Source organism: Zonotrichia albicollis, chromosome 5, assembly GCF_047830755.1.
Source record: "Zonotrichia albicollis isolate bZonAlb1 chromosome 5, bZonAlb1.hap1, whole genome shotgun sequence".
NCBI lineage: Eukaryota > Metazoa > Chordata > Aves > Passeriformes > Passerellidae > Zonotrichia > Zonotrichia albicollis.
The window spans coordinates 59,533,368-59,560,301 of NC_133823.1; the positions used below are offsets into that span (position 1 = coordinate 59,533,368).

General features: G+C 38.7%; 1 long non-coding RNA gene across 1 annotated transcript in view; it reads left to right on the forward strand.

Annotated features, from left to right (window-relative positions):
• The window catches only part of LOC106629306 (uncharacterized), a 280,698-nt gene that overhangs the window by 105,886 nt on the left and 147,878 nt on the right, over window positions 1-26,934 (forward strand). The window contains exon 9 of the long non-coding RNA XR_012580525.1: window positions 12,224-12,306. This is a non-coding gene — a long non-coding RNA (uncharacterized LOC106629306). The remainder of the gene's footprint in view (window positions 1-12,223; window positions 12,307-26,934) is intronic.

Consider the following 26,934-nt stretch of genomic DNA (forward strand, 5'->3'; position numbering starts at 1 on the left):
TTTAGGGCATGTTTTTAAGACAACTTCAAGGTGAAATGCACAGAAAACAAGCTGTGCTATAGTGGTGTGGTCTGATGTTCACATGGCTGGAGATCTTATTTACTGCTACTTCCTTCCTTCCAACTGCTTTTAAATCACTGTTGTGGTTCCCTTAGTGTCTTGCCTTGTTTCCATTTGCTCTTGACATGACTTTAGGATGAAATGGAGCCAAAAGGAAGATCAGAAGTGCATTGCTATGAAGATGTTGCTATGTGGAGTCAAAGACCAAAAATGTGGTGCTAGATAGAGAAGTATTCAAAAGGCTTAGAAAGCTCTATTTTGTTATATATTTCTGAGAGAACAGGCATAACTGGGAACAAAGCCATTTGTAAGGGCGAATGGTGTAAATATGGCAATATGTGGCTTTCCTCAAGTACCTGTACTCTAGCATGCAGAGCTCGGTTAACAAGAAAGGTCTGTGAGTCCATGCACTTCCATAAGCCTGCAAATGTCAAAATCACAACAATCAGGTGTAATACTATGCACAATTTAGACTCTTCCATGAGTGCTTACAACCTATCTGAAAATTAGAAAAAAAAAAATTAGGAAAAAAAAATTAGGAAAATTAGGAGAAGAGGAGGAAAGCTATGGTAGAGTCCTCTCCCATGAAACTGGAAATGTGTTTGTCTGATGATTGATACTGGGGATACCATGCTGGGGGTGTGCTACAGGCCACCTGACCGAAAGGAGATGAGGGTGTACAAAAGCAGCTAACAGGAGGTTGATGCCTGAACATCCTTATCTTTTTTGTGGGATTTTAACAGTCCAGACATATTCTGGAAGTGCAGCAATATACAGTCAATTCAAGAAAATATTGCACGGCATATTGACTGCTTCCCAGTGCCAATACTGGAGGGGTCAGACAGTATAATGGTGTGCTGCTGTGACCTGCTGTTCACAGGTATCCCAGGTCAGAATCTGAAGGAAAGCTGGAAAGATGCAGAGCAGAGTTGGGACTCTGGCCTTCAGGAACCAGATTTCAATCTGTTCTGGCAATTTCTTTGCTCAGGTTTCAAAATGTTAGGCAAAATTCCCACTGGAAGCTGCCACAAAGGATAGACAGTGCTTAAGGAAAATTGTTTTTTAAAGAAAACTTACCTAGAATTCAAAAATTAACTCTCTTCCATTTGCAGAGTAAGATGAGAAGTTTTGGCAGAAGAGTAATTTGGCTGGCAGGGTGCTTCTGGATGAAAGGAAACACAAGAACACACAAGAAGTGAAAAACCAGGCAACAAAGGAGGAATACAAAGATAATTGCTTGAGCATTTGGGGCAAAATCAGAAAGACCAAAGCACAGCTGCAAATAAAAATACTGAGGCACATAAGGGGTAACGGGAGAATATTCTAGTGTCAGTGGGATGCTCAGGGAAAATGTGGGTCCATCAATGAGTGTAGGAGAAACAGATGGGTCAGAAAAGGCTGAATGACTCCGTGTCTTTTTTGGCCTCTGTTCTTCACAAGCAAAATTTTCAGTACCAGAAAAACTGGGTGTGGGGAGAACAACAGGGTAGAGGAGCAACAGCTTAGGAACTACTTAGAGAAACTGAATATATTCAAAACCTTGGACCATATTAGATTCACCTGAGGGTGCTGAGAGGTTGGCTGAGGTGATGCAATTAGATAAGGTTGCCAAATTTAGTTCTCCTAATGATTTTCTGGCTTGTAAATCTGTTGCCAGGAGTACTTGGATTGACACAGCCAAGGACAAGGCTGATAGTCCACACGAGAATAAATGGCCAATGACAAAATATCACGCAAGCTGTGTAACTTAGGTGAGGGGTTTCCAGGGAAGAAATAATTGCATATTGCAGAATGTGAGAAATAAGTGCATTCTGAAAAGCCATTTACACTGCCATAAAAAAGAAAAAAAGTTTTGTTTATTTGTGCCCAGCCTATTAAATTTAAAGGATGTGCATTGTGCTGAATATTCTCATGAGGCCAGCAGTTAAATGCTTTCTCAGTAACTATGGCTTCATGAATAAAGTGTTAGGAATTTCTATTTTGGCCTTTCTGTAGACCAGCAAAAATACTTGCTGTAGGGCAGCAGCTAAATGCTCATAAGAGATTATTATTATTTTCTTCACAAGAAAGCTTTTTTATTTTTCCTGAAATTATCACTCAAACTTGGTCTAGCAATCTATCTAGTCAGGACTTGATCCTAAAGTACTCTTGCCTTCATGTTGATGTCTTTGAGTTATTTTGGAAAATTTAGACTATAGTGCTAATGCAACCATCAACTTCAGTGGTGCAGGGTACATGTCTTGTTTGCTTTCTGGATTATTGGATCCTGCCTGACATACATCTTGTCAGGAGTGCTGAAATTCCTCCAACAGTGTATTCATGATTTTAACTGACTGACCAGCTATCAGCTGTTTGGCTTCACCGTGTCCCTATTACTCTTTCATAGATATTGATCTAACTCAGTGCTAATGGATTTTGATTGTGCAAACACCTGGGGATTCTCAGATTTGGACTAGTTTATGCACGAGGAAAAATATCTGCTGTTCACTATTTATTGAATCAGCCAGATAACATAAGAAACAAACAAAAAAAAAAAGTGAAGCAGATGAACAATTACACGCTGCAGATAGAGTGAAATTGGATTTCCTTGACTGATAAAGAAAAAATGTATTTAAAATTATTAGAAGTGTGGTAAAAGTATTTGCCAAAAAGGACACATTTACTGACTGATTGTTAGGTTCTCCTTGCTAAATTTTGGCTGGGCAGGAATATTATGTCCTCCAGGTGGTAGGCATAGTTGTATTTCCTTCAGTCTTAATAATAAAGAATATATAAATTTGCTTTTAGGAGTACAGACTATGTTCCATATCAGATAATAATTTTACTGTAGATAAAATTGAATGTCAAATTCCTGGAGCAAGTTTCTGAAGCAAACATCTCTATTTTATAATTTTTCTAGATATTTTTCTGAAAGGGTGTCCATGCTGGTCTTGGACATGGCAATGCCTGTAGTGATTTCCCTGTTTTGTTGTGGAGGGAATGAAGGGAGAGACAACAGGTTTATTAGAGTGAAAGAGGTGAAAGCAGAATGGCAAAGCAGAGAGAAAGACTTCTGAAGGAAAGTCTCAGTGTCTAAAAATGAAGAGCATCATTTAAGTGATAGGTGCCACTCTCCTTTCTGCCCTTTTGTCATTCTCTCTTTCCTTCACATTTCAAGATACCTTTCACATTCCCATCTATTCTTGTGTCGACTCCTTTGCTTCCAGCCACGTGCCTTCACTTGTTGCATGGAGGGCACTGTATGAAGACCAGACTGTATCTAGTTTATGATATGTACTTTAGGGTTTAGCAAACATTTTTCCACCCAAACTTACACAGGGCTGACCAATTAAGTCAATACCCTGATGGATCCAATAGAAGGTGTATCTAGTTACAAAAACACAGTTGGTTATTGTGGTTAATCTTAAGTCAATACCCTGATGGATCCAATAGAAGGTGTATCTAGTTACAAAAACACAGTTGGTTATTGTGGTTAATCTGGGTTACAACCTAATTGCTAATAGCTAATAGTATTTCTCCTCCAGGCTTGGGATACAAATATATTTTGCCTTTCCTCTAAGACAGTTCCATGGCCATTAGGAAATCTCTACACAGCTCTCATGGTTGTGTTGGTACTTCTGTTTCTGCAACTGCTTAGTGAACCCAAGTAGCGCACTGACTCACCTTGTAAGCCAAAATCTCTGTGTTTAAGGCTTCCCCTTCTGCATCAAGTATTGTTCTACAGATCCATAGTCCAGTGAAAGAGAAAAGAGTAATGGGAATGAGAACCTGGCAGTGTGGGAGAGGGGATTCAAGTCTCACTTTATGATCCAGCTATGACCTCAGTCCTTCTGGATCTAGTTTTTATCTGTTTGCTCCATTTAGCTATATTATAAATCTGTGTCTACTAGCAGCACTCTGAAGCTAATGCAGTACAGTTAAATATTTCTAACTAATCAGTATCTAAAAAATAACTAGAACATTCAAAAAGCCCCAACATGCAAGTGTCTGATCCTAAACAGATTGATTGAATATCTCAGTGCACTCTTGACACCTGTGAAGATATTTTTGTGTGGCTCACAGGACCTTTCAACTATTTTGTGAAACACATGTACGTCCTCCTGTCTGCTGCTTTTGCTCTGCAGCTTGGTAATACTCCCTGGTGAATTTTTCAGCATCTTGATAGCTGTTAGTTATAGTTTCTTTTATTAAACTTGTTGTAAGTACAATTAGTGGCTCACTAACTCTTGGCATAGAGCATACATTATATTTTAGCATATCTCCTTTTCTTGCCTTCCTAGAGGACTGAATTAATGGCTTCTTAGTGATACAAAATGCTTCCTGAGTTTTATCCATCATAAACAGAGTATTAGTTAGGTAATCTATAGCTAGGGTCAGCTAACAGATTTATTAACTTGCAGACACCTGACTGAGAAAAATGACTGGACTGTAGAAATATGATCACTCAGCTTATTGTTTTGAGGCACTATATCTTAAATTCAAGTACCAAGGACAGAATCAGCATATTTAGTAGATTTTTTGGGTGCCATTTTCTCCTTTTTATTTGCCATTGCTTCTTTTTTATAGTAAGATGATCTTGCTTTTTTAGCCAAAGCATGAAATGAAGTCACAGCATCTCATTTGACTGGGAGGGAAATTAAATAGAAAGATCCACGTGATCACATGCATATCTACACAATTATGGTTTTATACACTCTCTTTAGTGTCTTAAGTTTTTAGAGCAAAGGAGATAAGACAGATTTTTGATTCCATGAAGGTGAAAAGGAGACACAATATTGAGAGGGATATTGAAGAATCAAACAAATTACTAAAATTAGGAGAAAGGAGTGGAAAAAATATTTTGCAAAAAGTGAGAAAGAGGAAATGGAAATGACAAGTGAGAATTAAAGGAAAATTACTTCAGGAATGCAGTTACTGCTTCTGAGTTCAAAATTCAACAGCAAAAGGAAACTATTTCACTAGTAGGAAATAGATGGAAGGGAAAAGAGCTTGAAAAAGAGAACAAGGGAAGTTTTTGTTTTTATTTTCCATGCCTGGCTGGTATTCCCTAGAAAGTGTTATTATCTTCTGTATGATTCTTGGATGATTTGGCCGATTTTGTTTATTGTTTTCTCTTCCCTTTGTAATGACTCCTAAGTGAGCAGAACCTGTCAAAATGGAGGTAATGAGAAACTGTGAGAGATGACAGCTGCCATGGATCCTGTATTTACCAGATCCAGGGAGTGCTGAACGGGAAGCTAAACACCTCTGAAGTAACCAGTCACTTGACATTGCTATGCAGTTGTATATCAAAGATCTTAGCCCTAGTAAGCTTCAGTATAACTGGCCAGCAGCTGGTCCCAACCACAGGGTCACTCTTCTGCTTCTCCTTCATGTCAGCAGTGACTGTGATGTCTAGGGGCATTTTTGAGGGCTGTTGTCCCCAGCATCACACCAGTTCAGTAATGACAGTTCTGGGCATTATAATGATGCAGCGTGAAACAGAGAAGCTGGGGGTGCTTTAAAGACCAGACACAGACGGGATGCTGCAGAGAACTGGCACACAGGCTAGTGTAAAGAGTTAAATATGTGCAGGACTGCCAGGCAATGAGAGACACATTGAAATACTATGCTTCCTGTGAGAGAAAAGTCACATAAGCAATGTTTAATTTAAGTGCTGCTGAACTCAGCAAATAGGTGTTCTACATATCACTTTCCATGCTTCCAGATCTTTAATTCACTGATGGTTTCTGCACTCTCTTGACCTGCTGTAATAATCACTGCTTCACCTATCCAAGTGGCTGACTTGCTCCATGGGGGGAAAAGCCAAGACTCAGAAGTCCCCAGCTGGCTGCTCTATACAGGACTCCGAATTCAGCATTCAGAGATTTTTGGCTGCTGCAGCAATTTTGCTATTGTGCTTCTAATTGTTTCATTCCAGAGGGGATATGCAATGTGTCAAAAGATGAAAATATTAATAGAGACTATCATGTATCATTCTCTACAAGTAGCTTCTTTTTGCAAAGGACAAAGTTATGAACTGATAAACTGAGGGTTAGGATTAAATCAGCCATTTTTATGGAGATAACTTCAGAAAAATACAGCTCTTCCTAGTGCTGATCAACTGCTGATCCTACTCTAACTTGTAATGAAAGGATTAGATGACAAGTGTCACCAGCATTATTTCTGATGCTAAGAGATTGCTAATAATGTGATAGAAGTCTGCTGTGAATATTGCATGAGGAAGGTTATCTATAGCATAAGTTGAGCAGGGAACTTGCTTTTTTGTACCCTGACAGCATAATTACAAATGCTTCTTGCTCCTTACACGTGTCAGCTCTCTGCTTCTGCTGTTAGTTTATGAAGAAGTGTAGTGTGCTACACAAATCTGTCATGGTCCTTCTTGACCTAGAAAAGTCTGAGACTGGATGATCCAAAGTCATGTAAAATCAATGCTTTTTCTCCCCAGAGAATATTGCCAGACTTTGGGTACTGCTCAAATAAATAGATAACATGGGGATTAACTTCTCTTAAATAGGTTAGCAAAAGAATTATTTGAAATAAAAGCACAGCAGTGGGTAGCAGGACACTTATTATCTATTTCAGCCCCTGCCATGAAAATTCTTGTTGCCTCAGTTTACCCACTTCTGTTTGACAAATGCCTCATAGAGGAGTTGCTCAGCTAGCGCAGTTGAGTGGCTGGGAAGATTTTCATAGATACTTGACAAAAGATACAATACAACTCTAAAGTGTTATTATTGTGGTTTTGCTCACAGCTTTATGAATATTGTAGAAAAATTTTTATTAGTTCTGTTTGGTAGAGATAAGAAATCATTCAGAGCTGGTAATAGCTTTTATGAGTGTGCTTGTTTTAGTTGGGGTAGAATTTATTTTATTCATAGTAGCTAGAGTGGGGCTATGTTTGGGATTTCTGATGACAACATTATTGATAACAGAATGTTGCTTTAGCCATTGCTGAGCCACGTTTGCACAGGGTCAAGGCCTTTTCTGCTTCTCACTCCACCCCATCAGTGGGGAGACTGAGAGTGCACAACATGTTGGGAAGGGACACAGCTGGGACAGCTGATCCAAACTGACCCAAGGGCTGTTCCCTGTGGCATCAGGCTCAGCATATGCTGCTGAGAGGAAGAAGAAAGAAGAGGGGATATTTGGAGTGATTACATTTGTCTTCCCAAGTCACCATTATCAGAGGTAATTTTTCCTGATTTCCTGCAGTTGGCTGAACACCTGCCTGCCCATGGGAAAGACTGAATTAATTCCTTGTTTTGCTTTGCAGGTAAACTGTCTTTATTTCAATCTACGAATTTTTGTCACTTCTGGTCTTCTGATCCTCTATCCCATCACACTGAAGGGGGCTGAGTGAGGGTCTGTGTGGCACTTTGTTGCAGCCTGGGGTTAAACCACATTAACAAGTAATCTTGCTAGCTTGACGTTTTGTTTAAAAATACCTTTGGAGTTTTTTCCTCTACTTTTATCATTTATTTAATTTGATCCATTCTAGTCTCTGCACTTGAATTTCCTGCATGATTAATTCTATAATATTAAAACTGTGATGAAATGCAAACTTTATAAAATTGACGGATAATTATGTTTCTTATGTTAGTCAGCGAAACGAATGATGAAAAAAACACTATGGCCTGATCAAAACCATTAAATAATTTAAAATGAGGACTTCAGAATCAGGTTAGAAGAATTATATTGAAAATAATGGTTATCTTGCTTTATAAGCTTTCTGATGTGTCCTATCTTTTGCAGGGCTTTTTTCTTGAGAATGTTAAGCACATATTTGTAGTTAATTTGCTGATACTATGTGCATGAGCTATTACTTTTCTTAACTTCAAATTGTGCAGTTCATTCTTTTCATTCCTAAAAGGATAAAGGCTAGGATTTTCCAAAGGAGCTTAGAAAATTTAGGTCTAAATTTTAAAAGGTGCCTGAAGATTCAGATAGATGCTAAAGGGGATTTTTCAGAAGCATTCAGCTTTGTATTAGAAGAAATATAAATGGTTATTGAAATTCTTGAAAATCATACTGGGTTTGTATCAGTAGCCTTTAATTCCTACAGGTATTGAAATTGCCTTCTTTGACTACGTCTATTTTAGTAAGTAGTGCAACACAGCACTACAGAGCAGATTTGTAGAGCAAAATGCTGAGAAGCTGACATTCACATTTTTAGTTTTGGGGTGTTTGTCTGCAGAAGAGCACTAGTCCTGTCCCATAGACTAAATTCAAATTAGCAGATGGAGCACGTTAAATATGTCAGAGAATCCCAGAAGAATGGTTTAGAAGGAATGCCTGCAAGTCCTCTAGTCCAAAGTGCAGCCCAGTGAATCTGCTGAGTGCTGCACTCCTCTCCCAGTGAGCAGTGCTGTAGAAGTCCAGCCTGGACCTCCCAAGCTGCACCTTCTGTTATTTTTGGCTGCATCTTGTGTTATTGTTCTTGTGCTTGTATAGCATCTCTACTAAGGTAACTTTGTCTCTGTGTTTTGTTTCCTGTCCAAGTTGTGAGCACTGGTATAGAAGCACATGAAGCAAGATTGTGCATTTGCAGCCCTTTTCTAGGCAGACTTTCCCCATATATACTGCTTTACATACTGCTTTCTAGCTTGCTGCTTTCTGGATGTGAGCCCCTAGTTCAAAGCTCTCCTCGACAGATCACCATGTCTGTCTCCTGGTCCACTTTGAAAAAAGAAAACAAAGCCTTGCTGGTGACTCAGGCATGCATCCAGTTGTTCTTCTGTCCTCTACCCCTATATCTTCTATATAGCAAAAATAAAGATATTGTATAATTCATAACTGTCCATACAGGGATATTATAGCAGTTACATACTGCTGTAGGTACCTTAAATTTCAGTTTTGTCCTGCAAAGTATAGCAAGTCAATTAGAATTGCCTTAAGCTTCTACTTTATTATTATGGTTATCAGATACTGGGTGCACAATCTGGTTATGGTGAAGTAAGATTTAATTTTCCAGGCTGTCAGCTTACTGCTTGGGTACATTACCTTATACTACTGTGAAGTAAAATTTGTCCTTTCCATGGATTAGTTGCCTTTTTCAAGTTCCTCTCTGAGTTTGGCCCACAAAATCTTGTTTGAATGTTCATTGCCGCAAGGAAATATAGCAGGGTTGGAAAAAGTGCTTTGCTCTTGTGGAAGCTCTGCTGTTTTTTCCCCCATCAAGCTTTACTTTTGTTTTTATATGGTTTTGTCCTTAATTAGGCTCTTAATTACTTTCTCTGAAACCACAGTAAGTCTCATTGCTTTGTAATTCTCCTGATCTCCTGTGACTTCTTATTTTAAATATAGATGGTGTTTTATGTGAACAGATTGTTATCCTCAAAAATAATTGCTGTTGTAAAGCCTGTATTTTGCATCCTTTTCTATATCAACACTGCTTCAAACTTTATTTCATTCAAATTTTTGAAGCCAGTTAAGTCCTGTAGCCTGGAAAATGTCACATATATTGACTGTTTTTCTGGTTTTGTGCTATATTCTCTGTAGTTCTGTACTCATTGAAAAAAAGAAAAAAAATATTATACTTTTTCCATTAGCACTGTTCCATTTATGGTCACCACTGGAATAAAGAAAACAATAATTTCTCCCACAAAGAAAGTGGGAAGAAATAGGCAAGTGGATCAGCAGCAGCAGCCAACCTGGGGAAGGCAGAATCTCCGGTATGCCTTTTCACAGGATAGAAGGGTGTACAAGGCTGTGTGCAGGAGAGGGTCTGATACTTTAAGGGTGTCTGGTCAAGGACCTTTCCAATGCCAGGAGATAACTGGAAAAGGAGGAAGCCATAAACAAGAACATAGAAGGACACAAAGCTGACGAACTAACCATGAGGGAGGCAGTGATGGGAGCCAAAGCTGATCAATCACACTAATTGATGGGGACCTCTGAAAGTGTCAGAGTGTTTGTTCCAGGGAGGTAATGTAGGCATCTGATCAGGGACCTTCTCTGTTGGGAATCCAAGGGAAAAAGGAGGAAGCCAGAAACCAAACCAAGACACAGACCTGATAAAGCAAACATGGAGACAGTGACAACACTCACACTAATTGAGGATTATCAAAGAATCACAGATGCCACTTCCAGGAAGATCAACCTGGACTTTATAGCAGATAAAATTGTTAACCAGAGGAACTCTGTATCAGGAGGTTGCCAAGGATGAATAGATAAGTACAAACCCATGGGGAGCCTGCAGGGGAAGGAGATTGGTCACTTGTAAAATAGTGCAGGTCAGTACGCTGCCTGACTAAGCCCTGTGCCTGATCCCTGTAGTATGTCCTATCTTCTTATGTCTTATTAAATCTTTTCTGAGCTCCCTCTGTGTCTGTGTGTGTTGCAAGGACTAAGTGCCAGTCACTGGTGAGACCTGTATGTGTGTCAGTGGGTTCTGTGCTGGCTACTGGAGTCGGGCCAGGGGTGAGGGTGCCTGTGCTGGCAGCCACTGGAGCAGTGAGGCCTCGTGCCATCTGCTGGAGTGAGTGTGGGCCTTTAGCTTCCAGCCACTTGGACAGGGGCACTGTGCGTTCCCAGCTACTGGTGTGAGAGAGGAAAGGGAGGGGCTCAGCGCTGGTGGCTGAAGTGCCTGGGATCACATCCAGGATCATATCCAGGATCACATCCAGGATCATATCCAGGATCATATCCAGGATCACATCCAGGATCACATACAGGCTGGGATCACAGCCTGTGTGCCAAGTGCCAGCTGCTGATCTATCTCCTCCAACCAGGTGTGTGTGAGGGGTGGGGATTTTGTTAGCAAACATCAACGTGGTCCAGATAGTGAGGAGGGGGCCTTGAGTCTGTGCTGGTACATCCAGGGAGGCTTGAAAATGTGAAGTGCACGAGGGATGAGTGTGTGAGCCAGTGTGCTTGCTAGTGAGCATCAGGCTGGAGTATCTGGCAAGTAGGGCACCTGGTACTGTGTGGGTACCCCAGGGAAGGGAGGATATGGGTATGCTTGTGGATCTAGAGATTGCCATGTGTCTGCCTCCTGTCTCTACCAGCTGAAGACAAGGAGGGCACTTGGCTGGCTTGTGTTTTATGACTTCTGTGTGTGCAGGACCTCATCTGTGGCAGGTAGCTTGTGTGACCAGCTGTGTCAGTGTCGTCTATGTGTGTGTGTGTGTCCCTGGGATACGTGCAGCTTTGCCCCTAGTTGAAGTTGCAGTCAGGAAAGCAGCACCCATGTCCCTCAGGGGTCCCCAGGCACTGGACTGGGCTCCAGCAGCTGGGCAAGAGGGATCTGGGCTGGAGCTGTGGTGGCAGCAAATCTAACATCACTTAGTAGAATCATATTTTCAGGTACTGCATCATCCCTTATAAAGCCCTTTTAAAGCATTGTGGGCCAATTAGAGATAGTAGCATGACCTTCCATGGGAATACACATTCAGAGCTTCTGCCTCTCTTTTTATTAAATCGTGACTTACCTGTTGGTCTGCACTGGACAGGAGAGAGTGAACTACAATTACAATTGATCAGAATATACATACTAACAGCCTGTGTCTCCTTGCCTGCTCCTTTACTAGCTCTCAAGTGCCTGAGCCCCTGCCGTGCTCTGTCCTTCCAAGTGGGAACACAGGGTAGAGGCCTTGGCAGGCTCAGAGTGCAGCACTGGGCTGGTGCAATGCGATAAAAAATGTGGGGAAGAAGATACAGGAACATGGGCTGGGTGGGTGAGAAGGGAGGAATATATTACTTTATGATGTAGAGTGTGGGACTGGAGGGTGTAAAGGATAATGCATCTAAGTGGCAGTTTCAGTGAGAGGAGCAGGGATATGGGGGCAGCCAGCTGAATATGGAAGCTTCTTTCAGGATCAAAGGCTGGCTACTGCCTAAAATAGCTCCAAATAAAAGCTGTGTCAAAAGCTATGTTATGTGTTTTTTTAAGACATTTATTAAGTGCTTTTCAAATCTTACCCTTGTGAACAAACAGTTTTCAGCACATAGCTGCAAATGTTCAATGTACATGTTTTGCAGGTAGAATTTAAAAATGTGAGGTTTGGAAATTCAAAAGTAAAGTACATGCTCCTGTCTCTCATCTTGATGGCTGGAAACTGATCTGTTACTGGGACTATGAAAAAATGCAAGATCATGTAAGTGTGTAGGTAGGTTCTCTGCCTGTGTAAGTTATTCACTGATTTCAATGATGTTTTGGCAGCTGATGACTGGTTGATGATCCAGAGATGTTTCTTTTTATGTGTTGGCATGAACTAATGGACCATGGCTGTCGTCTGAGTGAAGGTAGGCTTGCAGTTCTGTGGTTTACAGTCTGATTTTTGCTCTGCATTTCCCTTTCAAGTGATCACTTATATAACATGTGAACTTGTTATAGTTGGTTTCTGTAAGAAGAAAAAAAGCAAATGTGTTTGAAGAGCCTACAGATCATTCTAGCTATTAATATGATACAAAATTAATAATTTTTAACAATATCTTCAGTGATGCATTGGAAATTACTATGTAATGCCATCTGGTTCAGGAAACTTTAGAACAATAATAACCTGAAGGAAGATGAGGATCGAAGAAAGTGCCAGTAGCTCTCCTGTTTTATTTCAGTTTCCTGTAATTTTATACAATAACATGTCTGATATTTTTATAAATATCTGTAGTGAAAAAAAAATCCCATATATTTCCTGGTAACTGAACTAAGGCTAGAATTTTTTTCTAAATCCCATTTCGGAGCACAACATTGATTTTATTTTGGATATATTTTTAAGATTGCTTTTGTAAATTATTTGTCCATAAAGGAGAAGTATAGAGCAATATGTCTTCTCCTATTTATGGATTCTACAGATGTGACACTGTACATGGACCTTATTCAAATATTTCTATTGTTGCAGGAAAAAGTAATCCAAACCACTAGATATACATAAGAAATTGCCTTGGCAGGCAGAACTGATTTTTTAGTGTTTATTGTTTTTTATCCGATGAGCACTTTATTCCAGGTTTTAAATCCCCTAGATGGCACTACAGAATGCAGTATTTAAATGTTTCATACAATGCTATTAAATAGATGATGTTAAATAATTTTTCTCTAGAAAAATAAACATCTGTGGGTTGCTTAACAAAATGAAATAAAAGGCAAAGCTTTTGTTTAATACATTCGTGGTATTTTGGCATGTCCTGATGTACAAAAAGTGGAACAGTATGCTAGACATGTGCCAGATCACATATCACCCTTTCTGCTCATGTGGTCCAGATGGTGGCTGTCAGTTTCAAATCTAGACTTGGGCCTCCAGGTCTGAATTGGAAAATAAATGTGTTCAATCTAAAGGGATTAAAGATCAGGAAAGAAAACAAGAGTTGTTGTTTTGTGTTAGAAACATACTTGGCAATTGAACATCATAAAATTGTCTATTGCAGAGTTGTTGTTTTACAACATGTAAGAGATTTTAATATTTTAATTGGTATTTAAATTTCATGCTTTAGTTGCAGGTATCTTACATGCTGGACCTCATGGGAATCCTGATAGTTTGTATTACCCCAGAGCATTTCTTTTGCAGTTGGTGTGTCATTGTCTGCAGATCACTGCAGTAAATACTTTACTGTACTGCTGAAAAGAGAGAAAAACATTGCCATCTGCAACTACAGCTTGCAAATTACAGCTTGCAATCGTCTGCTATTAAATAAAGACACTTTAACAATATTTTGGGTTTTAAATTAGCAATTTACATCACAAGATGCTGAAAATACTAGTCTTTTAATACAGCAATTTTTGTTTCCTTTTAACCAGGCCTCAACATGTATTGAATAAAATAAAAAAAAAGGAAAGTAATACAAACCAGTGTTTACTTAAACAATAGCCACTGACAGCAAGAGACACACAGATGGAAACCCAGTCGCTGGTATCTCAGTGGGAGCTTTCATTTGAGGACCTTGATGGGGATGTGATTGGACTGGAACACTCCAATTTACATCATGGAGAATCTATACTGATGCCTTTTTCATGATGCTGCTGTGCCAGACAAGGTCTCCTGTGAGAAACTGGTCAGGAGGGAGGGACAAAAAAGGAAAGACTTTAGTCTGAATTAGAGGAAAGAGCAGAGTTTCAAGTACTGCAAATGCAGGGTATCTTGCAATAGCCTGCTATTTTATGGACACAGCGATGGCAGAACCATGCCTTTGCATTTTTTTTTTTTTTTTTAAGAATGGTAAAGAGGAGAGCAGAGGAGCTATAGGGCATATTTGATGTGTGGTGCATATTGCCCTATAGGTTAAAGAAGGAACCGAATTGCATAATGTCCTGCCAGGAAATGGCCCAAAATGTCCTTTTTTAATGTCACTTCATTTACAATGATAGAATGAAAGACTGGAGAGAAGTTGTCCATTATAATGAGTGCAGAGCTCATTCTTTCATCCAGGGAATCTTAGTGTCAGCAAAATGTATGGAGAGATTCCTGACAGAAAAAGCCCTAGTTGTAATGGAAAATGCCAGCAAAGAATTCTATGAGGTAAGCAGAGTTTTCTGTTAAATTCTACCAGATGGTCCACAAAAGGCCTATAAAAGTGCTTTCCAGTTATAAATCTTAGAGAATTTTCCCTCCCAGGGCTAATCTTGTAATTGCTAATCAGCGAAAGCTACAAGTGCTTGCTTTATCTTTGAGTACACACAAAGATGTTTTACTTCTACTCTGCCTGGGCTTTTGGGGAAAGCAAATTCTTTATTATTGATGAGAAGGTAAATCTGCTGGGGCAGGTGGGGAATAGCATAAGATTCCTTGGGAAGTACAGCCAGAGCCTGCTTGGGCATTTAGTAACACAATGAGTGTTGTAGGGAATCCTTTTCTTCCACATACTTTTGTGATGCTCCTAAACTGCATATTCATTTTCTTAGCCAGCTATCACAATAGAAATCTGTACAGTCTTTTGGCCAGGTCTCCTCCATGATGATCCCTACCTTTTTTCCTGATGTTGAGCAAGTCCCTTAGGCTGCCTTGGAACTGAGCTGTGGGTGTGTACTGTGGCATGGGCAACATCCTGATCTCCTGGTTCCCCTGACTTGCAGACAGTGGGCAGTGGCAGAGGTACCCAGGGTAGCCAAATATGTAAGAGTGAGAATAGAGGGTTTGTGGTGCATAGCCACATCTCCCAGCTGGGTAAATGTGCCTCCTCTATTTAGTCTTTTTTGTTTTGTATTCTCTGTATCTCCTAACTATCTCATCCTATTTGTCTGAGGATCCTGGAATCCATTTTAAGACTGTTCTAGCCAGCACCATATAATTTGAGTCCCCTGTAATACTCTCTACATGAAGTCAGCAGCAGGAGTTATATCTCTAGTAGAAAGCCACTTAGTAGCTGCCACTTACAGACTTACTGTAGTTCCTGATGCCTGTCACTTGTTCTGCAAACTCTTAGGATGAGGTTTATATCTCACCATTTGCCAATATAAAGCTTAGCATAATCTCAACTGGCCTATGTAGAGACAGTTGTGATACAATTACTTTTCAAAATGCATCTTTTGTTATTGGAAAGGTAAATTATTATCATCATTTAGGTCATTTTTTCTTAATCCTTTTTATTTTTTCGCTGATAAAAAGAACTGTTTCACAACAGTAGAGTATACAAATTTTCACAGTAAGAGAAGAAAAGGAAAAAATTCTTTTAATAAAAATTTAATCGTACTGAAATGTAGGCAGTTATACTCAAAGCACATTCTAGCCTCAGAACATTGTTATTTGTCAAAAGTTTGTGAAGTGCAATTCCTTCATTGCATTCTTGGTGCCTGCTGAGTAGCTAAGAAATTTGAGTCATGATTCCAGCAAAACATGGCAAAACCTGCTTAGATTCTTTCAGTGATTTGCCAGCAAAAAGTGCTAGTGCAATTACTAACTTGCCTTTTTTAGACTGTTTAGTCTGATTAGTCATCTCTCTGATACTCATTATCATTCCACATTATAATTTCACGTAAGAACTGATGCCATACATAGTGTTTAAATGTCAGATCGGTCTGCATTCAGTCTTGTGAGTCCTGTTCAGCTGATTTTTGTATCTAACTCAACTGCTTCAGCTCTGGTTTTCTGCTTCAGAAACCCAATCCAGAGGACACTGTTCTTGGCTTTTTATTAGGGGTTATTTATAGTGCCTTTTGGTGGCAAGGATTGGTGGATAGTGGATGGATTTCCATTTCCCTGCTGGTTATGGACTTCTATTTAATTTTAAAAGGCTTTTTATTTATTTATTTATTTATTTTTAATGATTGACCATACATCCTGTCACTAAAGTGTAACTGAACTCACTTTAATTTCTCATAACAAAATTGAGAGATGCCATTAATCTACTACTACTATTAGGAACAAAAATATAGGTGCTTATACCTTTGTTAATGAATGTTCAGTCTTTTCTGAACCACTGTTTCTGTATGAGAGCTATGCATATATTTCTTAAACTGTGGAATAGCTATAATTTTTGTATATGCTTGTTAGAAGGCTGTGTTTAATACTGGAGACTTCATATAGTTCTCAGCTTGAATTAAATATATCCTTTTCTTTTTCAAGAAGAAAAGGCCATTTTCCCTGTTTTATTAGTAATATAATAATTATCTGTGGACTGTTGAACAAAATGGGAATAAAATGTGAATGTTTACATTTGCACACATATAATTCTTATTACACAGCTTTTGACATGAATCCCTTGAGCTGGATGAAGGCCAGTTTATTTCCTAACCTATCATAGAACAGCTGGAGGCCATGTGTAACTGCAGACTTGCCAAATCCAACAATTCTGGCTCATGGGAATTTGGATCAGAGAGACTGTGGCTGTCCAAGACTGCTTCATAGAGAAGCATAATTTAGACATGGTCCCTGTAATCCTGTCAAAGACAGTCTGCAGATAGTCTGAAAAAAAAATAAGGAGAATTTTCAAGAGATTAAGAAGTTCAATAAAAAGATAGGCATGCTGTATTGTGGAAAAGGACAGGTTTTTATTTTGAGTTTTGTGATGGAGCGAAGATTTTCCTGATGCTAAACTTAAAACTAGTGGGCATAAAACTGGATGTTCTCATCCCTGGTGACTCAGAAGCAGAGCGAGACATGATTGTTCTTAAAAAATTCTCAAGTTGTTTATTAGTTTGAATGTGTCTGGACAGGCACATAAGATGAAGTGTGTACAGTCTGTTCCATGCAAACTTTCAGAATGTGACCTTTAGAAGTGTATAGTAGAATTTAGAAAATAGTAGAAAAGGTAATTTTTTGAATAGTTTTTGAAAGACATTACTTTGGGAGTTGAGATTCTTGGCAGACTTCAGTGCGTTGATACCACTGTCATAGACACTTCAGAAAAAATGATAATACATCTAGATTACACAGATACTGGCCCAAAGGGCTGGGTGTTATTGCCAAATTCTAAAGTGAGAATAGGGCTGTACAGATTCCCCATACAGCTTGTGTTTAATTTTACAGGAGACATTGTTTTAATTTTTCTAATGATCCCCAATATAGAAATTATGTTCTAATCAGTGCAAGAGTCCAAGAAATTTTGTGTACATGCCAGCAAAAGAATCTTCTAAATATGACATACTTTCACTTCTTGTATAGTAGTATAATTACCTACTGGAATAGTAGGTAGTATATATACCTACTGGAGCTTGATTAGAAGATATTTTAGAAAGGTATATGCTACATTTTTACTATAGTACTGATACCCTCTAAGAAACAGGCATAGTTCCAACAACCTGCCTTTGCTTGGAGGAAATCTTCTTATGGAAATTTCTGTTTTTACCTGTCTTCTTCCTTAGAGTCGGGCAGTCAGCTGCCTGGATAGTTTCACAGGCCTGCTGCAGACACCCAGGCTCCTATTTTTCCACGATGCTACATCCTGAGAGCTAAAATTCTTCTAAGGGCAGGAACATTTGTGCATTTGGAGCGCTCTCCGGGGGCATGGTGGCCACAGCTGCGAGGTTGGCAGCAATGGCTGCAGCTCCAGAGGCTCCAACTGCTCCTTAGAGCAGCTGCCCAGAGTGCCAGGAGCTTGTTTTCTAGCCCCTTTGAAACAGTGCTGCTCTCTTCCTGATACACTGGCTTGTGTGATGGAGTAGATGATTACTTGGGGAGTGGGTCCAGGTCCATGGATCACTTCCCTGTTGGAACACAAACCCTGTAATTCCCATTTTTTGCTGCAAACTACCTGGTGCTAAGGAACTTTTCCTGCTGAACCCAGGCTACTGTGTGAAAATAAATCGGTATCTCTGTTAAAGGAAACACTGGGAGAGAAGAGCTTGAATCTGTTGCCTAGAACTGAGAAAATCCATCTGGGTTGAGGTAGACTTGAGATACTGTCCCTGACTGCAGATATGTTTATCCCTTTTAAACTAAATGAAGAACAGAAGCATTACTGTCATCATCACAGTTTGTTTGTTTCCATCTCTCCCTTCCCTGTACTTTCAAAATGACCTCAGAAGGGGAAATGCAGTCCTGAGCTGTCAGCCCTGCCCTGTGGAGGAAGTGTTTTGCCCCATATCTGTGAGGCCATCTGAAGCTTCCTTCTGCCATGAGATCTTCCTGTTGCTGTGTGCCCACCTCTGAGTTACCCATCTCAGCCTCTGTGGCCCCAGAGTCAGCAGTCCCTCCTAGTGTCTGCTACTGAGTTTCTCCATGCAACTGCTGTGCAGAGTCACTTCTTCTGCTGCTCTGGTTTGAGCACCCTTAATGCAATGTGGGATAGACAAGACCATTTGCAACATCCTTAGTGACTTCACTACTGCTTCTCCCTTAACAGTATCCTGGAGATAACCTTTGTTAGCCCAGGAAAGGAGCAAAGTACAGCTTATTATGTTGGTATGCAGATCACATTTAAGTGCTGTGGGTTAGGCAAAGATCTCCAACTACTTCAGATACAGAAAGCAACAAAATTGCAATTGCACAATATTCAACACCGGATACTTACACTGGTAGCAAAGCTCTTTCAGAGTTGACTCAAAGTGCTTCTTCAGAGTATCACAGAGTGCCATATAGATCAAATTTTGATGGGAAGTTTAAAGAAAAAAAATATCCACTCCTGCGCATTTCATGTTTGGCAATTAGCTCTTCTTTGCTATTACCTGAACTGCTGCTAAGGCAGATGGCACTGTCTAGTCCCTGTCATCAACTGATGAACTTCAGCTGTCTCTAAAAGGTGCTATTTAAAGAGAGCTTCTGCAGGAAAAGAAAATATGATCCTGTTGTGCAAGTGATAAAAATCAGTGTATTGGCTAATTGTCAGACAGACTAGTGATCATACAGTGATGATGGGCACCTGTGCATTACTGGAAGTTAGTTACTGAATATAACCACTTCTCTTCCTAGAGGGAGCAGAATAAATATGCTGGTATGTATTTTTGCTCAGAATGCAAATGGCCTCATCTACTACCACGCCTTAACTTAATGGGGGTTTTCCCTTGTTACAGAATTAGTTCCATGCTGATTATGTGAATGCACTTTTCTCCAAAAGATGTTTTATTTTATTTTTCTTTTGTCTTTGGGACTGACAGGGTCCCAAGGCAGAAAGTAAGGTCATGAATTACCTCCTTCTCTCATTTGGGTGCTAGAATTGGTAACTCTAATGCAGTGGAAAAAGACTTCTTGAAGATGATCCATTTGGCTTTTCTGTCAGAAATAGAATGAGAGGTGATTTACAAACTACAGAATATGTGTGGAACCTTGAGACTACCAATCTCCAGATTATTACTTGATTTGTTTGCTTCAGTGAACAGTCCTAATCTTATACATAGAATTTTACTTCCTAATAGTGTCTTATTATCCAAAGATCATCTTACACTTTCCAGAGAGTTCTGCTGCCTAAATATCAGTTTATCATCTCTTATTCATGATGAATAAGAGAGAAATACTCCAAGGCTGTCACTCTCAATGCTCAATAAGAGACAAGATCCCTGAGAACACTTTGCATCATGCAAAGAAATAATTTTTAAGACTGTGTAATTAAAATCCAGATTCTTGCACACCACAGACTGAATTCTTTAGAGTCAGAAATAATTTGCAGATGTTTCTCATCTACATTGTGTCTGCAGTGGTTACAGCCAGAGGTCTCAGTCTGAATGTACTAGGCTTTACAAGAAAAATAGTGAATAAAGACATTTTATTTCTGAAGGACTTTTACTTGTGAGCTAGAAAACACTTCCTAAGAGGCAGGAAAATGTTGGGTGTGTTCACAGTAAGCTGTTAATGTAGCAGAAGTTTTCTCCTCCTGCTGCTTAAGGACTGCAAGAGTGGAGTCAAAGCCCTTCTCTATATACTTAAAGAATCTCAAAAACTATTATTTTGTTTGAAAATGTATTAATCTACATCTGTCTTTAAAAATACAAGAGGGATGCACCTTTGACCAACATTTTTAGCTGCTAAACATTAAGTTAGTACCATTTATTAAAGCACTATGATTTATTATTATATTTAGTATTCGTTCCCTTGAACAGCACAGCTCAGCCATTGCTATGAAGTTGATATGAAGCACAAGTATATGATGTGAGACTGGATAGACTTTTTCCCTAAAAATGTTTTATCACCTCTCTATCATTTTATACTTCCATAGTGGCTTAGCTTTATGTGGGATGAGACCTAGTTGCCCTGAAGAGGTCTTGAATGCAATGTGCTCTGCATCCTGCTTGACTGCCATCCACAAACCTGAAATGCAGACTTGAGTGCAAGCAGTGTGCCTAGCAGCATACAGACTTACCTGGCACACTTCCATGATTTGGAAGGCATGAACAGGCTGTGCTTACAATTTTGCTTTGCATTTATTCTGAGTGTCTGGTTTTGAAGATAATTCTTAGGCAATTCCTGCCCCAAAGAGCAGTTTAGATCAGAGGCAGCAGATGATTTCAGTTATTCAGGAGAGTAAAACTTTAAATTATTAAAAACTTAAACAGTAAAACTGGACACAAAGGGAAAATTCCATTCTTATTTCATCTGAAGGCTTTGAAGAAAGATAGTTTTAATATTAAGAGACAAATTTCCTTTCTAGAGGAATAGATGACTTCAGGTGTGGAAACTTAGCTCAAGTAGTGGCAGATGAATTATCCTGAGACTGCTGTGGGGCATAGTTGCTTCTCAGACAGGCAGACTCATTGTCTGGATTGTATTGGGAAATAAACATATTTGAGAAGAGATTTCTAGAGCTGTGTCCATTAGATTTCAAAATTCTCAAGGAAAGTTCAACCAAATCAATACTATCTATTTAGGTTCTAATTTTCCTTTCAAGAATTCTTTAGGATTGATGTTGCAAGAAATAAAATTGATTGCTTCATGAATCCTTCTTGCCTGGCCTTTAGACCATGACTCAAATTTCCAAACTGGCTAAAATATCTTGTTTTCCATTGGCAGAGACAGAAGAACCTTGTTTCTGGGCCTGCAGGCAATTTCTGTCAGAAAAAAAGCCTTTTCTTTTGGGCTACTAGGATTCTAGAATTAACCCCAACAATTTAACCAGAATGTGGAAAATCATGAGCTGTCGACTTTCTTCTTGTACTATGCCAAATATTTTGCATAAGTAATTTTATCTTGACAAAGACACAGATGCTCTGCATGGACATCTTGCCTTTGATTTTTAGTGGGATCCCTGATAAAAGATTTATTTTCCAGTGCCTCATTTCTTCAGTGGTAAAATTATAGTTACTTACAGGGATATTGTAAAAGTCAATGGTATTAATTGTTTGAACAACCTCTCAGGCACATGATGTGACTCTTTGTGTGTCCTACACAGGGCCAGGATTTGGACCTGGTGACCCTGATGGGGCTCTTCCAACTCACTGTGCTCTCTGATTCTGTGATTATAAGGCAATGCTGAGAAGGACTGTACAGTTAGTTGCAAAATAAATTACAACTTTGGTTAGAATTGCTATTTACCACTGTCCATTCAATAGAACAGAAAAGATATGTTCAGGTTTTTTTGCAGGAAGGTGCTAAGCTTAGAGAAGTGTTTGCTATAGCATCTTTTCAAAGCTAATGAGAAATACCTATGTAAGGGGATTTTAATAAGAATTCTCTTGCTGAGTTCTACATTTCTGATTAATTTAAAATAAGTTATCCAGTTTTAATGTATCAAAAGACAGCTACATTCCAGCTTTGCTGCTGGATTTTTGCATGGAGTCATGATTTTCATTTATGTACATGTATTTAAATCTCAAGGTCATAATACTTCTATTTAAGAGTCCATTTACATTATGTGCACTGTTCTTTTCTACATCACAAAAGTTTGTGGTTTGATTGCATCAAATCTGAAAACTGTAACTGATTAGAGAAATGGCTACAATTCTCTAAGTAAAAGCCCTAATTAAAAGTTATATTAACTAGCTTAAATAAGATCAATATTACAGTCCACAGTGATATATAAACATGTTTTGTCTTTCTAATGTCAAGCTTTGATAACTGTAAAATCATGATTCTTTCCAAACAGCTGATAAGGCATAATCTACTTTTTATAAGAAGCAAATCTGTGTAGTCATAAGTACCTAGGAGCCAGAAAAGTGTGGATAATTTAGCAGACTTTGAAAGTTTTATACAACATATCATGCACTATTTGATTATAATTAGAGAGGCTGCTTTAACTTTACTTTTATAAGTACATTGTTTTGTTGATGGAATGTAAAGCATGTAAAGGACTTTTAACCTTTCAAAATAGGCTGCTTCACAAACAGAATAATCTTCCGGATAAAACCACCATTTAAGCTCCTGTTATGTGGCTATTTCACTCCCTTGGAGAGATAGCAGGGTAGGTTGAATTATCAGGGTAGACAATTGTCTGACTGACAGCTACTGTTGGTACTTAGTGATGAGTTCTGGAAGGCTGATGGACATTTAACTGTGAGCAAGAACATTTCTCAAGATATAAATTTAAAAAAAATTATACAATTTAAAAAATCCCCTACCAGCAGTATGAAGAAAACATTGCTTAATTCTATATTCCTTGAGCTAACTGCCTGCTCTGGAATCATCCTATTTCCTTGATAATAGCTAATCATACAGTAGCAACTGAATTGCATGTGTCCCTTTACTTAACTTTGTAGAACACATAGGCAATTATGGAAACTAAGATAGGTTATACTGGCCATCAGTCATTCTAGTTTTATATTTTATTCACCCTGTGGTGCCTTATAATTGTTTCTTAAATGACCTTATTATATTTGTGCAACATGGAAAATAGCTTACTTCACCTGCTTAAAAATTATTCAGATTCCATGTGTTTCTAATAAGTCATTTTTATATGCAGGGAGCTTAAATAACTTATTACAAACTGTACATCTGTGGGTTGCCTACACTAATTGGTAAGCCAAATTACCTAACCAATTGTTTTTTCTGGCAGTGATGCCATAGCATTTATTTATATCTGTGCCCTGACTTTGCCTCTGGTGGGCCTGCCCACACTGTAGTGCCTCAGGCATTTTGATGTGTGTTGGAGCCTTTGGAAAAAGAAAGCACTGCAGACCATGTGCACATGGCTTCAGTTTCTGTCTGTGTATTCCTCGTCACAGACCTTCCATTTTGCTCTTGCTTGTCCAGGATAAAAGATTATTTCATGTCCACATCTGACAGGGTGAGCTGGATTCTGCTTAGTTGAAAAAATCCTATGGTGGCAATGGGACTTTTTTGACTGTAAAATATATAGCTTATGTGTCAACGGTCTTTAGCTGAGTAGATGGCATCCAGCAACATCAATATAATTGTGCTTGAAATATTTTTCTGGTGTTGCTCCAGTAGTTGAGAAAGATTGATTTTGTGAAATGGCAGTGGATTCCATGTCAAGAGCTGAATGTCTGAAGTAACCTGAGCAGAGTTCTTTATCTCCTAAGTGTCCTCCCCAGCCTCTCTGACAAAACCAGTGTAGTAGGTGAAGCCATTCTTTTGTGGGAACGATAAGCTGAAAACCACTGATCACATAACTGAAGGTAATTAATGAATGTACAACTAAGTACAGTATCTTCAGGTCATATCTACCAGGAGTAAGGAATGCTCATCAGTTTTCTGAGTCAATTGATAGATGTAGGATGGCTTTTTTTTTTTTTTTGTGAGGAAAGATTTATTCCCAGAGGATAATTCCATGTCTCTTTTGTGACTGAGAGCTTGTTAATTTTCAGGCTAATCTTAACCTCTAGTAACAGAGAATAGATGGCTTCTGGGATGCCTGATCAGGAAAGCAACCTTTTCCTTCTCTCTCTTCCAAGGAATGGAAAGTTGTATCAGCAAGGAGAAAATAATCTTTCTTGTTACTGTACCAGTTTTATCTCTTGGAACATTAGCCCTAATTTGGCTTGGTGTGTATTACAGCTGCAGTCACTGGTAGTCTGTCACTGAAACAACAGATCTTGAAACATGCTTGTGGATTACAGCATGGAATCTTTGTTGAAGCTGTCCTGCTATGCAGAAGGGGATGCAGGGTTCAAGGTGCCAAACACTGTCAGTTCTCAGATGTAAGGCAAAAAACATGGATTTGGTGTCTACAGTTTTTGGTATGTTTTCTCAGTACAATGCAGAATACATAGGAAGATGTGGAAGGAGGAACCAGAACCCAGGAAGGGTTTGCAACAAGTCCCATTCAGGGTTTTATTCTTAAAAAACAAGAGGGAGGAGGAGAGAAAAAGAAAAAACAAAAAGAGGGGAGGAATAACTTCCCTTACATGTTGCTTTTCTGTTTAATGAGAAACATTGATAACATTATGTATTTTTCTTAGCCAGAATTAAGACTTATTTGAGATTTCACAGAAAAGACAAGAGGTTCTAGTGTAAATTCTACACCCAGTGAACTCTACTTTTGGATAGATGTACCAGATATATGTAACCACATAGGTGTTTATGACTACAGACAAAAGAGGGTTTTAAGGATTTTACATGCAACTTTTTTCTTTTCCTCAATTCAGTGTTTAAGATTTTTTTTAACATAGTGGATTTCTGAATGGGTGCTACACCCAAGTATGACAGCTGCTCTCTGGTAACAGAGAGCAACAGACAACTCTCCCAGGCATTTCTGGGAAAAGGCTTGAGAAGATCAGAGAAAAGAACGATAAACAAATCTTAACCTGCTGCACCTATTGTTGTGAACATGTGGAATGTGTCATGGAGATTTGTTTACCAAATGAGCCAATGGTGATGGTGTTTGGACTGGAGGACCAGGTGTATCATAACTGTCTATAAAAGCAATGGTTATCTTAATAATGATAATAATAAAGAGATTGATCAGCTTTCTGTGAAACATGGAGTCAATGCTATTTATTACCTGACTGGGGGCCATCAGTGCAGTGACATTCCAAAGCATTTTACTGCCTAAGACATTATGGCAACTGGGCTGGGACTCCAAATTTCCTCTGCAGGACTGATTATCTGAAAATCAAATACAGGGATGCTTGGTCCTTCCAGGACAATGTTCTTTTCTAAACATGGTTTGTTTTCTTTTGACATTAAATTGCTATACTGTTATTATGAATTACAGATATAAAGGTACAATAATATAAAATTATTTATAATATTTTTATAATAAGATATCAAATAATATATCACAGATTTAACACTAGCACTAGAAATATGGCAGATCTCTTACTGTTGATGATAGGGGTCAGTAAAATAATGTATAATATTTTAAATGTTGCAATGTTTTATTTCAGATCATAAAATGTACTTTGAGCTCAACAAGAACACAGAAAGCAGAGGCTTTTTCCATAAGAAAGAAAACTTCAAAAAAAGAGATGAAAAACCAGAAACTTACTTTCAAAAAGGCATAATATATTTTCTGAACAATATAAAGTACCTTATCTTAATTGAATAGGTTTATCCTGCAACCATTTATGGAATAGCAGAGTACAGAATGAAGTAAAAACCTCACACATAATCAGTTTTCTTGGTCTAATTTGCTATGCTTAGCAAATTAGATTCTGCAAGAATCAGTGAACCTTTGCCCTTTGCAGAAAATTTATTATTTTCATTTTGAGATGAAAATACGGTAATTTCTTACTCTTTTGTTCACAGTGAAAATGTTGAACAGTGATCTGCTTAGCATAGACCCAGAATATTAAAAAAAAAAAAGGAAGAAAAGAAAAAGAAAAACAAGTATAGGTTTTGTTTTCTCAGAAGTCAGAAAATGGAGTGAAGCTGTACTACAAACACCAACTCAAAAGAGAATACAAGCGTGTTTAATCTGTTGAGAATCTGACAAACTGTGAGAGAATACCCAAAGACAACAAAGAACATAGTTTCACAATCCTTTCTGTCAAAAAGCCCCCCAAAACAACCTAATTTTAAAAAGCCTGAAAAAGCATCCAGCTCTCCCTCAAACTTATTGTCTTTCTATCTTGTGGCTTGTTCTTTATTTTCCCCTTCCTCCAGTTGCCAATGCATTTTCCAAGTGACAGAGTTTCTAATATTTCTCTTAGAGGAGTAGCAAGGTGAATAATTCCCCAGTCAGCATGATTTTTCCTCCTGATATTTAGCAAAATAATCAAAACAAACACCCTTCTTAATTTTATCTCATTATTCTTCCTGGAGCTAAAATCCCTTTTTGCCACTTGGAAGAGTTGCCCTCCTTGTGCAGTGCTTTCCCATGAAAAATTTGTAGGTTATTATTGCTCTCCTTAGTTGTTGCTTAGCTAAGTGATATATGTTTGACAGACTGTAATTGCATGAGCCCCTGGGAAGTGAAACTGCCAAGTTGCACACAGCTCTATTTGAGATACGTATTACAAGGTGTGTCAAATGCAGCCAGATATAGTGCATAAACAAGAGAAGAAAACCTCAAACTCTAGCTAAAAGAAAAGAAGAGCAGGGATTTTATTTTTTTTTAATGCCAATTATAAAATCTCAGCTATTTTCTGGAGTTTTCTAAAGGTCACGTATGCACCAGTCTGGGTTCACAAGCACCCGTAGACTCACTTGTCCCAAGTACTGGCACGGTACTGGTACT